Source organism: Strix uralensis, chromosome 5, assembly GCF_047716275.1.
Source record: "Strix uralensis isolate ZFMK-TIS-50842 chromosome 5, bStrUra1, whole genome shotgun sequence".
In the NCBI taxonomy this organism is placed as follows: domain Eukaryota; kingdom Metazoa; phylum Chordata; class Aves; order Strigiformes; family Strigidae; genus Strix; species Strix uralensis.
In genome coordinates, this window is record NC_133976.1 from 44,754,106 (window position 1) to 44,771,102 (window position 16,997).

General features: G+C 37.6%; 1 protein-coding gene across 6 annotated transcripts in view; it reads left to right on the top strand.

Annotated features, from left to right (window-relative positions):
- Positions 1-16,997, top strand: part of SYT1 (synaptotagmin 1) — a 364,659-nt gene that overhangs the window by 209,962 nt on the left and 137,700 nt on the right. Inside the window, exon 1 of one of the 6 annotated variants that reach the window (XM_074870648.1) lies at positions 14,218-14,236. The exons of the other annotated variants lie outside the window; for them this stretch is intronic. The gene's annotated coding sequence lies outside the window, so the exon portion shown is untranslated. Of the gene's footprint in view, positions 1-14,217; positions 14,237-16,997 lie in introns of those variants that run through there. 6 annotated transcript variants of the gene reach the window in all.

The window sequence follows — 16,997 nt, forward strand, 5'->3', positions numbered from 1 at the left end:
TCCTTTTGTTTGATTGGACCTTTTCTTTTAGAGATTGAAGATACATTTATTGTGAAGCTTGACAAAGAAATTCGTCTATCTACATATATAAATCATATTTGTATATATTTTTCCAAGATCCTGTACTATATGGGAGTTTTCCTAAGCAGAAGGCATTTTTTGAGACAAATGTATTTTTGTTGCTTTTGTGTGAAGTTAAAATGTTGTCTAGTGTTTTCTGTGGTTCACACGATATTTTGGGTTTCTGGCACAGATGAGATTTGTTCCACGTTGGTTTAGTAGTTAAAAACAATAGTATAGGGATGGGGGGGAGGTTTTTAGTTTAGCTGATTATATTGTTGTTTTCTTTGTTTTATACAGTCATTTAGATTCTCTAGTCAAGTTATTTATATTCAGAACATTTTCTGGTACTCACAGAGGACATATAGGAGAAAATGTTGGAGGTCTCATGGCAGCAATATATGCAATAGACAACTCACTGTTTGCTGTATCTAGGAATTTTTAAACAGCTCCATTACAAACTGTGCAGCATGTACAAGCATGGGTATTTTATTAGCTGTTATAAACTGGGGTACTGGTTTCAGAAAAAAACTGCTTAACATTACGTGATAATAGCTGGCTGTGAAGGATGAAGATTATGCAAAAAGCATTCATAAAGAAGTTGTATTTATAAATAGAATACAAAAGCCCATTTTAAATTGCTTCATAAAATTTGATGGCTTTAAAAAAACCTTTGTGCCAAGAAAGCCAGTCTCTTGTTTTCTAGACGCATGGATTAGAGCAGGATTACTCAGCGGGTAGGAGGCACAACCAAAAGTGGGTCACAAGGATCATACCAGCTAATGTGCAGAATCTGGCAAAAATCCCCCGATCTCTGTGACAGAGCAGAAGCCTTGAATGGGCTCACAGCTGTCCTACTCTCGCTGGTTCTACTGGTTCTCCTGCTCCAAGCCAGCACCTGTGTAGTGCTTTCTGTGCCTAACCTGCTTGCATATGGGGCCCATTCCTGCCAGTTTTCATCCATGCTGAGATGATTACCAAAAACTGCCTCCTGTAGCCGCTTCAGGTTACCATGTAAACTGGGGAGACACTGAGAGGATGTGTTTCGTTTAGAGCCTGTGAGCCAGAGCCACAGCAGACCGAGGTGAGAACCCAGGAGTCCACTGTGGTGGGCTTGAGCGCCTTACCCTCAGTGTCACCACATGGTGCTACTGAACCCTGTGTTCTTGCCAGCTGTCTACTGCAATTTCTTTAGTGATCTGTGGAAAGAAACAAAAGAGTGTTATCCTTGTTTGTCTTTCTAATTAATATTGCTCCCTAAGAACGAGGTGTTAGTGCTGGAACTGAAATACCTTGAAGTCAGTCCATTGCTGGAGTGCCTGTGACCACCTCATTCCTAAGTCTATATAGCTACATGCAAAAAAAAGGAGTCAGAGGGAGACAAGGCTCCTTACCCAGGCTTGTGGAAGACTGTTCACCCTGCCCGATTGTTTGTCAACGGAAATGGAGAGATACTCCATCTCAGGAATATTCAAAGGAGCCCCTGGAGAAATCCGTTGCTGTCCTTTGAATGCCTCATGTAGACACCTTGCACATGGCATTAGACAACAAGGAGCATGCCTTCTCCTCACCTCTCCCTCCTCCCTGGCCCTGTTTCTTTTCCAAGAGGAAATCTCCTGCCCGGCATCCTGGGGAGGGGAAAGGGCTCACTGAGACGCCATGATGTGGTGCACACAGTGACTTCACGTGGTTTTAAGGTGCCCAGTCCAAAGGTTCCTACCTTGCCAGAAGACGGCAACAAGTAAAAAATAAATTGTGATTTCTCTTTCTTCTCCTTTCACTATTTAAATATGTAAGCCAGCATATTCAACAGTGTTGTGCAATAGGAGGGATCAAAACAAGACTTCACACTTTTTAAACTGAAAGATCTGTAGAATGTGTTCTAAGGATGGTGATTAAAATACACAGACCACATGAGAGAGCCTCAGCATTGTATAAGTGTTATTTATTCATTCCTTCCACTTTTTACTTTCCTTCTTCTGACCTTTCTTAGGACTTGTGACTCATTCTTTTGTTGCACTGTTTTCCCCTCTTCTGTATTTCACCTTTTCTCTTAGAATGTTCTCTCACTTTGTTCTTCTTTTGTTTTTTTGTTCCTTCTCCTGAATTGCACTCAACAATCACAACTCTCTGTCTGTCACCTTCTTCCATGACTGTTTTACTAACTCTAGCACTTTTTAAGTGCTTTATCCTTCAGTTTTATCCCTTGATACTTGCCCCTTTCAGGATTTCCTTTTCCTTCCCATCATAGGTGTTTTTAGGTTAGCATTTTCCCTGCAGATTTGTCTGCTCTCCATCAGCAGTAGTACTGAATTCCCTCTGCAGTAGGAGGAAAGGGAGTGGGCAGATGTTAATTCTGTCCTGAGGCAGCATCACCTGTAAAGAGAAGGAAACCTGCATCTGAATTCAGCCCAGACTCTCTTTCTCCTGTTGGTACTGCCAGTGTCAGGGGAAGGAGATGACTTCAGAAGACTGAAATGCCAGTCTGAAACATCAATTAAGGTCAAAGAGGAACCCAGCACTAGTCCCTTTAAATGCTGACTGGGTTTAAATGTTAATATTGAGCTTTGTGAGATATGGGGTTGGGGGATTTATAGCCTCACAAGTTTTTGATTCCATGCCCATTACTATTTAATTAGTTATTTCTCTTACAAGAAGTTGAGTTCTGCTTTTGGTTTTTCTAGTGTTTGATCAGTACATTCCACAATCTTCTTATCCAAAGTCTCTTAATAAATATTACATAACAGAAGTGGTTGAAAAAGTAGTGTTCTAGTGGGGTGCACTGAATATTGAGCATTAGGCTCCACTGCTTAGCCATTACTTAGTCAAGTCTTCATTGATTTTGTATATATTGTCTGAATTTTTGTGTACCTCTTCTTTCTTCTCCAACAGAGGAAGGAACAGTAGATAAAAATCTCTGTGCCTAGTTAGAGCAGATACGGCTGAAAAGGCATTATTTGGGAACACCACTTCTGGATACTACCAGTCCCCAAATGCAGTTGTTCAGATGCATCCATCTCAATGTACAAATCTAAACAGACTTTTTTTTTTGTTTGTTTTTTTTTTTTTTGTTTATCTTGTCATGAAAGGGAAGGCTGTGTTTAGGTCAGAAAAATGTTTAGCTTCAGGCAATAAAATTGTTCTTCAGCTTTTAATGTGTATTTTCTCTTCTGTCTCATCAGTGCCTTAGAACCACTTCACAAAGCCAGGCTCCTGAGGTGCCTGGAGCAGACACTGGGAAGGGGTTCAGCAAGCAGGGCCTAAAATAACACTTAAATGTAGGTACATAATGAAGAGAGGATAAAGATGATCATAGGTAGCAGCTGTGCAAGGCAAAACTGTATTTCACAGTAATTGTAGTGGCCTACTTGTGTCATTGTAGGTTCAGTGCCATCCATGCTCTCTATACTTTCTTCTGTTTCTCTATCAATCTTTTGGCAATGACAGCAGATGCTCTTAGGACTAGTATGATGTGTCCAGATTAAGAAGAGAATGCTGAAAAATAGGAAACACCAGGGGACTGGGTAACTTGAATTTTACAAAAAGAACAAGCTTGTTTGCTCTAGCAAAAAGAAGACTAAGAGGAATATGGAAAATATTGAAGTTATAAATACTAGCAGGGGAAGAATACTATTGATGCTAAAAGACAACTCTGGCCATGAATAAACTTAGACTGAAAATTAAAGGAAGCTTTCCAGCCATGAGAACAATGAGATTCAGGAACAATCATCCTGTAAATGTAGGAAGAGAAGCGTCCTGAACTGAATTTAAGAGGATTTTGAAAAATTTCTGAAAAGGACTGTTGAGTACTGGAATCTCACTTTAATTGCCTTACCTCCCAGCTAACTTTCACTTTGGATTACGTTCTTCAAGAATTGAAGAGTTTTTAGTGTTTTTATAATATATGAGAGCATTTTTCTAAAATGCTTGTTTATACACATATGCATCATCTCTTATAAAAGGTATCCTGGAAAGCATTTTTTGTAAAAGTTTGTCTATGAAGGCATCCATTTAACACTTTTCATAGCCTCTGAGCTATTTTCACGGGGTTTTTTTTATTTTTTCTTATGGATAAGTGCGAGGTGCTCTGTTCTACCAGTTAAAATTATTTTGGAGCCTGTACAAAAATTGACAACTTTTTCTAAAAATTAAAACATTTGCTCATTCATACGATCTTACCCATCTGACACAATTAGACTGAGTTCTTTTAACATGGGAACAGTGAACTAAGCTTGTACAACTCTATGAATCAGTCATTCTCAATAATATCAGTTTTAAGAAGCTTTATTCTTTCCCCTTTACTTGTTCTTTGGTGTGGTTGGAATAAGCATTGTTTAAGCTTATCCACACACTCCAGTAAGATGTTATGTTCCAGAAAATGCGTACTTCACTTTTAGACTGTACCTCCAACCGTCTCCAGTCTGTAACTCCAGTGCATGACCCTATTTTGTCTGCCATTGTCACTGGGTTGCTCTTAATTACATTGATATGTTCAAAGACTTCCCATATGTAAGAGGCTAAAATGCTGCATCATATTTTGCTACTATGTTTTCCCTTCCATTTACATTTCTTCAAATGCCATGGAATTTTGTCACAGTGCCTTCATACATATGCATAACATGCCACTGCGGAAGACAGAACTCTTTATTTTTAGAACTTATGAAAAATGCATCCAAACTTCAAAGATGAATTAGAAATCAAGATTTCTGATTAGATATTTTGGGATTCAAATCATATGAGACCACTAGAATGTGGACAATAAAAACGGTGCTATTAATATATCTTTAGAGAGAGAAAATATCTTGCATAAATCCCAAGCAGTTTCTAAGCATTTGGGAGACAGGAAATAAAAAACATGAGCTAAAATGACAATTTTGCTGCCTACAGTTTGTACCTTGTGATAGTTTTAATATGATTGCATATTGTTTCTTTCCTGCTACATCACTAAAGATGTGAAATGTCCTGGAATAATCTGTGTTCTATATATTAGAATTCACTGAAACACAAACAGAAACAAAACATGAAGTAGTGTCATGATTTAAATTTTCTGTAAGCATTATGTGCTGACATAAATAAAGTTTAGGATTGAACTACTTTATTAATATATTTATAATTAATGTAACATTATTATTTACTCTTTGCTGGAAATACTTGTTTTGTTAGCAGGTGAAAATCCACAAGCAGTTTTTGTAAATTTGGAGATTTTTGTAAATTTGGAGATTTTTTTATTAACTCTCATCTCTCAGATGTACAAATTTAAAGTCTTTATAAATGAATGACTTTAATTAGGAATTTAAAATGTAAATCAAATACCACAGCCCATTGCTAATGTGTGCTTACTAAATTTTGCAGTGTTTTGTATTACAAATATTGTCTGACTTCTCAAAAAAAATTTTAACAGATTCTGTTGTGGAAACTATTATGCTTATATGTTTATTGAACAGAAATAATGGGCTACCTAGAGCTAGTAGTATAAAACCAAAAAATTACTGAATAGAAATTATTCTAAATCTTGAAACATAAACATCTCAAGATGAACAAATAAAAATGTCAGAACTGCATACCCAAAGGTAGAATTTGCAAACAAACATTAACTCTTTTATTCTTATTCTTGGTACCTTTAAGTCTTATATTTTATTTTCCTGTTTTCAAGGGAATAATCCAAGGTTGTTAAATTTGTGAAGGTTGTAAGATCTTTGAATTATGTCCAATGTACAGCTTGTGGAATTCATAAGCTTAACCATTTGAAAGTGATTCACCGGTTTGCTCTTTCAATGATTATATAGTATGCTAGAGAAAATCTCTCTTCTGTGCTTGGAAACGGAACCCATCAAAAAAACCCTGCTGTGCAGTTTACAAGCTGTGCAGCAGAACAAAGATGTCAAAACAGAATCTGCTAAAAATCTTACTAAAAAAAGTTTTCTTGGTTCAAAACTGTCCTCTGTATCGGACCAGTTCATTAACAACTAATGCTTGCCTGCCTAGAGCACTGCTTACTTACAAAATGTGCATATTAACTGTAGTATTTACTTAGTTCTCGCTCACAGTTCTCATAGATCCTCCCAAGACAAGGCAGGTGATTACTGCATGCAAGAAGAATGCCATTTTTAACTACTTATAGTTTATTCTCTTTAAACAGCAAAACATTTCAATCAGATCTACCCAAAACATAACAAATTTGCTACAATCTGCAGTTTGAGATGTGCTCAGAAAATATTGTCTTCAGGCGTTCAAAACAAGAACTGTGATTATTACTGAGTGGCTGATGTGAAGAGATTATTTTCAAGCATTAACTCTTCCTTTTACTTCAGCTTTATATCCCTGCCTTACACAATAAAAATAAAGCAAAACAAACAAACAAAAAATTCCACACAAGGCAATAAAAATCAAAAGTTTCATTTAAAGGAAAGGATGATAAGCAGGAACATACAAAAAACTCATGAGATTAGCTTTGAGTATACCAGGCACTAGGTGGTGACCATTAAAATTACTTCAAAGCAATATGCAATACGTTACTATAGGATGGAAGAAGAAGTTATTCTACATCAGAAGTGAATTGGGTTGTTTAACTTCTCGGCTCTTGAACGTTATAGCCATTTTAGTATAATTAAATGAAGATGAGTTGGATGACTATTACTTTCCCATATTTACAGGGCCTAACCATGATTCATACTTTACGTATAAAGTATGCAACAGAAATGTAGTAGATCTTGGAATATGGCCAAGCGCTGTTCCATGTTTATGAGTATACAGAAATATAGAGATACACTATACTAGATTAAACCTATATTCCATCTAGTTTAATATAAGTTAGTACCCATCCAATATAGTATATAAAGTCTGGCAGTATTTAGAATCAGATGCTTCAGGTAGGCATGCAAGAAATCCTAAACCAGCTTGTTGCAGAGTAATCTGTCATATGGGAAATTACTCCTAACCCTTTACTGCTGATTGCTTAATAAGTGCACAAAGGATTGAGACTTTGTAGCTTTCCAGGGGTAGTGAAGTTAGTTTCAGAAGAGATTGTCACATTGCAATTCACTTCCCAAGGAGTACATCAGATATCTCGCTGTTTACACAAAATACTTTTATTTCCTCTCTCATGTCTCAGAAGAGAGAGGTTCTTGGTTGTGTATGCCTCAAACATAATCAAAGAAACGTGTTAAAATATAAACCCAAAAGAGTTTACAGGGATTTATATTAACAAAAGTTAAAAATTGCTCCTGATATATTCCCAAGATACAATTTCCTTTTACCTTTTCAGTACTGGTTTCCATTGTAAGTGAAACTGATGGGCTCAAAATATAGCCAATTAAATTTTGTACAGCATCATTAGGCTGCAGTACACAATGAGATGAACAAGTTTGCTAAAAAAACAGTCCTTTATTTTCTGTGCTATTATAACGACTTCTCTTACACAAATCTTTCAACAGTCCCATGTTATAATGAGACAGCCACTTTAAATTAAAATTGCCATCACTCCTAAACAGTTGCAACTTACAACAAAGACCTGAAAAGAATTGGTTATTATTCACTCCAGCTATGCTAAATAAACAGATTTATTTGCTTCTGCTAAAGTGTTGAGCAGTTGAAGTTACACTCTGCAAACTGAACCACTTCCTTAGCCTATGATAGGCGCAGAGTATTGGGATCTATAAAAGCATTCTATCAAATATTTATTTTGCACTGTAATTAACATTCTTTGTTGGTTTTTTTGTTGTTCTTCTTCTTCTGAAAGGACAGTATCTGCATCAAGGACTGTCTGAAGTCTTGTCTTCTGTAACTGTGCTGACCCATTCCCGCATGTGTAGGTAGAACAAGTGCTGAAGAGTAGGCATGTTTGCTGCTGAAGTTACACTGTCTTCTGAAATTGGGTGACGCAGGCTGACAAAAGCTGTTTCTATTAGGATAACAGCATACCTTAGAAGTTTTGCTGACATGTCTGCACTGCAGAGATCTGCTGGCATAGCTATGGCCTCAGTTAAATAAGCAAAACTGAATAAAAAGAACAGAAGAAAGAAGGGACATTTGATGAGAGGAAGGAGAATTAAGACAGAGTTTTGCTGCATAGCAAAAGAATTACAAAGGTGTAGGAGGAGATTTTTTCAAAGGCGTGAATGATATCTGTCTAAATTTCACTTTCTGCTTCTGAAAATCTCCTATTACACAGAGACTGAGGTAAGATAGAGGGGAATAATAAAGAACAGGAGAGAGAATGTCTGGAGGAGGGATCTAAAGAGATAGGCTGAAGATGGTTAATGAAGCAGAGAAATGTGATTCTTGGTGTTGCATGAGTCACACACCAGGATAAGGAGAGGGAGAGTGCAACAACAGCCATGAGCAAAGGGAAGAGAAGAAGCTAAAACCACCAAATAAGTAGAAAAAGAAACAGACGTTAATGCAGGTTGTGCTGGGATATCGGGTGATGACAAGGAGAGTGTATGTGTCTAACCTCACCTGCACGTAGATGCTGCTGCAATGCACCACAGGGTGCTGGTTCTAATTATCTAAACTGAAGGCCTGCTACAACATGTCATGGCTTCTGCTGAGGCTACACATGTAGATGTCAGGTGTAAATGCAGCCCTAAGTGCCTTTTAGGGTAGTATGTATATTTCAACATAATTCACAACCTTTATTATTGACCGGATTCTCATTTCACAGCAGGTATCACTTGCCCATTTTGTCACAGGAGAGCTTGTCACAAGAAGCGTGAGCAGGCTTCAACAGAAAGAAGCAAACTTTACCTGCTGTGCCACCTTTGCCTGTCAGAAAGAACTAAATAGAGAAATAAATGTACCCGTCATGTTTCTAACCACTGCTCTAAATGCTAGGCAATAGTCACCCCTTGGTGAGCAGAGTATAGATACCTAAGAGCCCAGTATCCATTATTTCCCTGCTTTCTTACAGCTGGTTTTGTAACAAGGCAAAGCGTGTGTTGTTTCCCATGTAGACTAGATTCAGAAACCACTGCTGCTAACACTAAACTGAGCTGGAAAGTGGCTGTACTGTAAATCTGAAAGTTCTTGATTCAGGCATTGCAAAGGACCGAGTAAAATATGTAATGATCGTATAACTACAGTTCTTGTTATACTAGATTTAAAAAAGTAGAAATATAAAGGCTTCAGGAGTATCTTTTGAGAGTTTGGGATGATAACTTCAGTGTTCTTGTGGCACAGCCACAGGTAAGTTCTCTCTGAAGTGAGCTCTGATCAGAAGACTTAATGCTGTAGGGCAGTTCTTGTCAGCTGCAATGTCTCACCTCCCAGGTCCCCACTTTGAATCCAGTCCACTCGGTCAGCAGAAAAGATGCTTTGTTGAGCTATTCCTGTGTCATGGGCAACATGCATTTCTTGAAGTGTTGTGTCATCACAGCTTACTTGGTGAAGTTGCATTAAGGGGCTACATCACCTCCCTGAGTTTTATTCTTCAGACTGTCCCCTGCTAATGAGAAACTCATGGAACTGGAATGTGGGATAAACAAATAGCTGGTGAGGCAATCACTGAGCTTTAGTCAGGCATCTGGAAACACAAAGAATAAGAAATGTTTGAGTGAGAGAGGTAAAGAATACTTGATGAATCCAAACTAACCAAAAAAGCATCTTTACACTATACAGTTTTGACTGAAGTTTCACCCTGTGTGCAGGCAAAGACATCCCTATGCTTCAGCCCTCCTGATCCTTTCCTTCTTCTTCTGCTAAAGTTACAGCCTCCAATTTGTTCCCATTAGCAACATCCACTGTCAGCCAGTGCCCAGCTGATATTGCAGTTCTTTGCTCTTTAGCATTTCTTTTACAAGAGCTGACAGTGTTTCAGAGAGAGGACACTCAGCTCCTTTGGAGACAGCCAGCTGCCACTATATTTTCTTCTCTCCCAGTGGTGTATTTTGGCAGTAGATTTCCTTTGCAGCTGTGACTACAATTTGCATTTGGAAAGTATTAGTTTAGAAAGAGAAGGTATTTAACAGAGCTAACAATTACTGTTTTCAAATGGTTGGAAAGGTGATGAAAATTCCAGTCAGTGCTTGTGCTTGTGGATTAAAAACAAATATCACTTGTTGCTGTAAATGCTGATTCTCTCTCCTACTGTGACACCTGCCAAAGTCTGAAACACATACGCCACATTAGCACAGTTTTCAACAGGAAGGGACTTTTGGTGGGGACTTACTTCTCAACCTGGCTCCAGGATTGTTAAACCCTTCAAGGAAAGCTGGACTGCATGTGTGTAGGACAAGGAAGCTGCACTTGCTCCTAACTTCCAAGGAGATGCCTTGTTGTTTGTTTTTTTTTCTTTAGGTGCTCTGTGAACTTAAAACTGTTGGTTTTGTAAAGGGCAGAAGACAAGAAAGAAGTGTTACTTAGTGTGTTTTAAAAGAATTAGATAATACACTTTTCCATTTACAGAAGTCTTTTTTGTCTAGGTTTAAAAAATTTTAAATTATCCTATTTGGTTTCTGGCAGCAAAAACATGAACAGAATGAAGTTCAAAATTATGTCATTTCAAGCTTTTATCTCTTCTTTTGCTAGCAATTAATAATAAACAAACAAGAATTACAGGCTTATAATTAAAGGTTTAGTAGTTGTTGCTTGGTTTAAAATGACCTTGAAGTGGTATTCTGCTTTTCATCTTTCTTTTCGCTTTGCTAATGTACATTCCAGCAGGGCTAATTCCTCCTTTTTTTCTCCAAGGGCTTTGTTGAAGTGAAGGAAAAACTTCGACTTTCGTCTCTTCATATTTATGATAATCTTTTTCTTGTCACATTCTTAACATTTTACTTTCCTTTACATCCACTTTCCTTTCATTGTGTCCCTTGTGCTCCTAAGTCCAATTTTCTGCTTTTACCTCACAGTGCCTAAACTATCCATTCTATTCTGCTCTGTTTTCATCAAGAACCAACCCTTAGCAACTAGATAACAGCCTGATACTGAAGATTTCTTCTTTTCACACACTATAATACATCTTTTTTCTTCCAAAGAGATTTCTGGAGCTCATCAAATGCCTGTGCTACAGAACAATGCATGCATGTGCTTTCTCTCAAATATCTTTTCACAGAACTTTGAAATGCTAACTTATTTATTACTCTCTTCTAAAGCGAAAGCAAACAATTTCATCAATCATGTTGAATCCTTTTGTTCTCCCTTTTTATAATGTAGGTATAATCTCTAGAAAGGTCTTGACTGCAAGTTTTTTAGAGAAAGCCAAGGATTTTTTTTATAATTAGTGCTACATTCATTATAGAGGACCAAGCTCTTGCAAGTAGTACTAGCATTATAATTTGATTCCAGTCCTGTGTTTACTTGCTTTCATGAAGACAAAATACCCATGCCACAAAGCAGAAACACATGTACTGAAAGGGTCTTAAAGGTCATGCTAGCCTCCCTGCATCCTGCTTCTGTTTTGGCTCAGTATCCTCATCCTTTTCCAGAACAATACCCTTTGATTTACAGGTTGCGGAGGGCAAAACAACAGCTACCAAAGGCTGGAAATGAAGTTAAAATGATCGCTTGTCTGTCCCAGCCACTTTGTCCTCTTGAGCATATGAAGCAGCAGGGAGCGTGATCTCTGCCTTGTGTAATCCTCCTTGTTGGCCAAGTTTACCAGCCAAGCAGTGATAGCACACAACCTTGGAGGACATATATCTTTAGTGCTGAAGCTCCCCAACTGCAAGTCTGCTATGCCACACACTGCTCAGCAGGCTACAGATCACATAATAGTGAAAATGATACTATTTTTAGCTAGAAGTTTGATAAAGATGTATAGTTGTATACCAGCTATGGTGACCTAAAGAAGTGGGAACTGAATACGTAACTAATTGTCTTCATTCTGTGCTCTGTGACAACACATAATCTTATTTTCCTATGTACATATGATCAGTAAGTTTTTTGTTTTCATTTTTAAATGGATCATGGTTATAGGTTAGGGTTTGTGACCAATAAATGGTTATAATGCCATAGCTGTATAGAGAGCTTCACAATAAACAAAATAGGGGAGAAAAAAGAAAATTGAACAAACAAAAAAAAAAAAGCATTACCACATTGAAGCATTCAATAAGACATGATCATCAAAGAAAATAAGATCTGAAACAGAACAGATTTTTTAAAATTATATCAATAAGACCTCTATACAAAGTAGAACTCTCAGTTTCTTTCATGTTCATTTGTTCACTTAAAACTGTTGTTTTTCTGCACGAAAGTTAACTGTATAGCACTTAGCATATACACAGCCCTTATTCTGATGTCCCAGTTGGACAATTAGCTCAATCAACTCAATCTATAGGAAAACTTAGGGTATGTGAGCATGTACACTAAGGTGTTTGACTGCTAGAGATCTAACTGCAGTAGCAGTACCCGCTGCACTGGGTTAAAAAACAAACTAACCATCCTGTAACCAATGAGGTGTTCAGGGCGGTCCAAGTTGAATTACTGGTAGGTTAAGTAAAATCTGCTCAAATTTCCATCCACAGACTTGAAAAACCGAATTATCCTTCTTACAGGCTTTTGATGAACAGTACTTTCCCCCCAACAAGTGCTGAGTCAATGGTTTAAAACAAAGAGCACTGCACTGGGCAGAAGGAATTAGCACTCAGAACAAAATTGGGAAAGCCAGCAATAGCAATAAATCAGCCATGCCTATTAAGTAGGATTGCTGTCTCCCTCAGGTTGTTTTGGCAATAGCGCTAACCTTAGTTGCCCTCCTGCAGCAGTAAGTGGCTAATGAGGCAGAATGGTCTATCAATCACTGCCTCAGTCAGAATGCTACTGCAGACTGTTGTCCAAATTTAGGGTAGATCCATCCCTCTGTCTAAAAGGGCATGATGCCCTGGGACTTTACCTGCCATCCTAAATGAGGCATTCAGGAGGACTGCTTTCAGAATTCAGCCCAGGCATCTCAGTTGGCCTCAGTCCACCAAGTTTCTTTCAAAGCTGTGCTGAACTTCCAGATGGGAGTGGGGAATATTCATGACCCAGAAGGGTCATACCATCAGAAAGAAACACCAGACTGCTTTTGTCACCCTATTTATACAATCAGAGCAAATCCAGGTTGTGGATTTGATTAGAGGATCCCTGATGCTGTGCATATAAATACCCCTACCTGCTCTCTACAACCTTGGGCTGTATCATAGCTTTAGACCAAGCCTCCCATGTAATATCCAGAAGATGTGAGTCCCTCAAAATGGGTTGCTCAGCAGCCAGCATGCTGAGAAGTTGCCTAATCAGCAGGGTATGCTAAAAACAGGAGTGACTCATAAATCCCACTCCTCCTCTGAACTGTCTCCAGTGCCTTCTTTCAGGCGATGTTTGTGTCCTCTCCTGAAGGTGGACAGGCAGGTCTCTTTTTTTCAAAAGCTGAACACCGATGACTCTTACCTTTCAGAGAAGCACAAATGAATGGAGGCAGCAACTTTGTTGTATGCAAAACTCAGTGATGGGAGAACTCACTCAATGAAGGTAACCTTAGGCTAAGGTCTGTCATCTATCCAAAGGAATTCAAAGCTACATCATTTGAGCTTTCTCTGGTCTAGAGAAGAGATGGGAACGTGGACACACCAAGCATTTCCACGTGCAAAAAACCTGAAAGTTTTAAATTTATGAAAAACCCTAAATTACCATTCAGTCCTGAACTTTATTTAAACAAAACATATCCAAGTAGTTTTCTTTTTTCCTTTTGTTACTTCCTCATCTTTATTCTGAAGTTGTTTTCTCTAGTATTGCTCATGTGTGAGTTGGATACAACATTCTTGTGAATGGGATCCTTGCTAAATTGTTCATCTACAGAAATGATTGCTGAACGAGAAATAGTTGTACCAGCAGCAGAAAGTAATGCTTATACTAATACTTTATAAACTGCCTCAGTTTACGGTTATCAGTTGTTAAAATAATTTCAGATATATATAAAAGCATCTTTTAAAAAGATGGCTTTCCAAAACACTGTAGGGAATGCATGATTATTAATCTCAAATTAGGATCTTTTTTTCTTCTTTTCAGTAGAAAAATGTTACAAGTTAGGAATTAATTGTCATGTAATTGATCGATAATTTTGCCTCCTGCTGTGTGTGGAAAGCTATTGCATGATGGCATATCATTCTCAACAGGAAGAAAAAGTATCAGTCATTATGGGACAATTAATTCCAATTTCCACTATTTTTCTTCCGTGTGCTGATAAGATTGCCTTCAAAGTGTAAGTACAGTAATTAACTATAAATATCAAATAACTTTTTTCTATTTTTATTTTTAACATAAAAAGCAAATCTAAACGCAGATACTTCCTGTGCCCCCATGCTCTTCTTTCCTGGGCTGCTGACATTCGTGAAACAGTAATTTTCACGTAGCTGCGATTAACAGAACCTGTCACAGTCAATCAGCTTACGTTCATGGTTTTGCAGCGTTGTTCCTGATTTCAGTGCTGATATGATATGGCTGAAGAAAATCCTGAAAAATCTTTTTATCAACATCACAATTTATGGAAATTGTGTATTTCCACACAAACCCACCATCTGGTTATAAGAAAATTCTTGATCTGTCATTGTTTGCTTTATTCACAATGAAATCATAATACTTAGTCACCTTATAGCGAGGGTAGTAGCATATCATTAATACGCATGTGGGAGGAATATACATATGATGTATATATACAGAGAGATATATTTGTGTGCACACAGGTACTTTACATGTATCTGATTGAACTACTGAGATTTTTTAAAACTAGAATGCATCTACCTGAAAAGTCTGAATCTTTTATCACACAGAATTTGCAAAGCTTGATCTACAAAATTTACTCACATGTGACTATTTTTCCCATTAGTACACTTGGGTGACGCATTTTAAAGTTTTAATGCCAAGTACCAACTGTTTACATTTTTTCTAAATGCCAGCCATATAATTTTACTGTAGGATCTGAAAAACTAGCTGAGCTGTTTCCTTCTCCCACCTACCACCAAGTAATTCAGCCCAAATTTCATGTGCTTGGCTACAAGGATACAATCCCATGTCTTCAACTGTAACTGTGTAATCTGCAGTAGGTTCTCAAAGATATAATCAACTGGTCTTTGAAATTTAGTTTATAACTGCATTCATGATGCAGAGCAGGAATACGATCTTACGTGTTCTCCTTGTTTTCTTAGCTTTTTGATACTGCAGATGTAACAGGGAAAAAACACTCAATGAAGCTGGAATGTGGGACTCATTAAATTCAGCATATATGACTGAATATACATAGAGAGCAGATCTTTTTCAGAAAGAAGGTGCCATTTTTATACAGTCACTTTTCAGAGTAGAATCACACTCTGAGGTGCCAATTATTTCACAACCTAAGTCCAAGACTTAACTAATCTGTGAGGTAGCACTGAATTGCACATCTCAGCTCCCTATATTTGGTTCCTTAGTGCACATACCATCCTGCTTGTTTGTAATTCATTTTACTAACCCCATGGTTACTGAGCACAGAAATTGGGACACATAGGAAATCTCAATAGAAGGAAAATTCAAAGGGGAAATAGTGAATTTAGAGTCATGACCTACAGATACCAAACCAAGAATATTAATAGCATTTCTCCATATTATTTTACAATTTCTGTTGTGTTGTTCCTTATGAATTTTACCATGTCATAGTTAGTCTCTATGGCACTTTACTGGTTTATAGGCTTTATTAGAGCCATTGATTGGACAGGAGCCAAATATGTGAATATAAATTGATTTTATGCAATGTACACAACAAGGAATTTATTGTTATAAAGGGCTTCATTATTTGTAGGATTACTCTAAAATGACTTTGGAACAGCAAGAATTCTCTGTGGACTGTATTAGAATTTCATGCTTAAATGCAGTTGAACACTAATTTTTATATGAATTCTTTTGTCTTACACTGCTGTATAAAGGAAGTCTGGAAGTAAATACCAAGGGAGTAGAAATGCAGATTACAGCTTCAGGAAACAAGATGCAAGCGTGAAAGATGACAGAATGATCATGTGGGAGGAAATTACTGTAGTTTCTTTTTTCCCTTATTCCTATTCATAACTAGCTATTATCAAGGACCTCTGTCATTTGAAGCAGCATTTGCAGTAGTAGAGGAAAACAGAGGGGTTAAATTATACATATTCTAATGCTTTGACAGGTTTAGTAACCTCACTGCTGCTGAAACATGACAACAATGTCAACATCCAGAGAGACAGGGCTGTCTCTTGCCCCATTACATCTAAAAATCAAAAGAAATGCATGACTAAGAAATATCATATACTTAGGGGAAAATAAGAGTTTCAGGACATTGTCAGGGAAACAGGCATTTATATAGTGAATATATGCAAGGGATTCACCACTCTTGACTTACTGCAAGGCTCTTTGCTCTTAATTTTTATGTTTCTCTGTAAGCTGCTGTGTCTCCTCTGGCTCCCATGTGCTCTTCTGCGTTGCAGGAGCGGAAGTTTGAAGTGCAGTCAAAAAATTATGACTTTTAGCTGGAAAGAAAATAGTGTTGGCTTCACTGTTCTCATTTAAATTAACAGCAGTCTTATCACAGCTTAAGGAGTGAGTCTGAAAATATCATTTTGCATATCTTGGTGCTGCAAAATATACAGTGATTAGCTGTTCATAGATTACATATCAGACTGAGGTTCTTTCTGAATACGTGAGCTAAAGTTTCTCTTGCACAGACTCTGCAGTGTAAGATAGTTCGGAGCCCTATATGTTGAACAGTTCTGCTGTATTTAATAATGGGTGACCAGGAAGCTGAAAAAGAAACCTGTAGATTGTGCCATGTACTGAGGTATTTGTCTTTTTCCAGGGTTGACAGTGTCCATATCCCTCCTGAAATACTCAGATGGTTTGAGGTCCACTAGGTAGATTGTTTTCTGTGACATCATATGGTTAACTTTGAAACATGCTTAGAGATGAAATCGTATGTTGTAATGATTTCAATTAAATAAATGTGTTTGTCGTGACAGAGA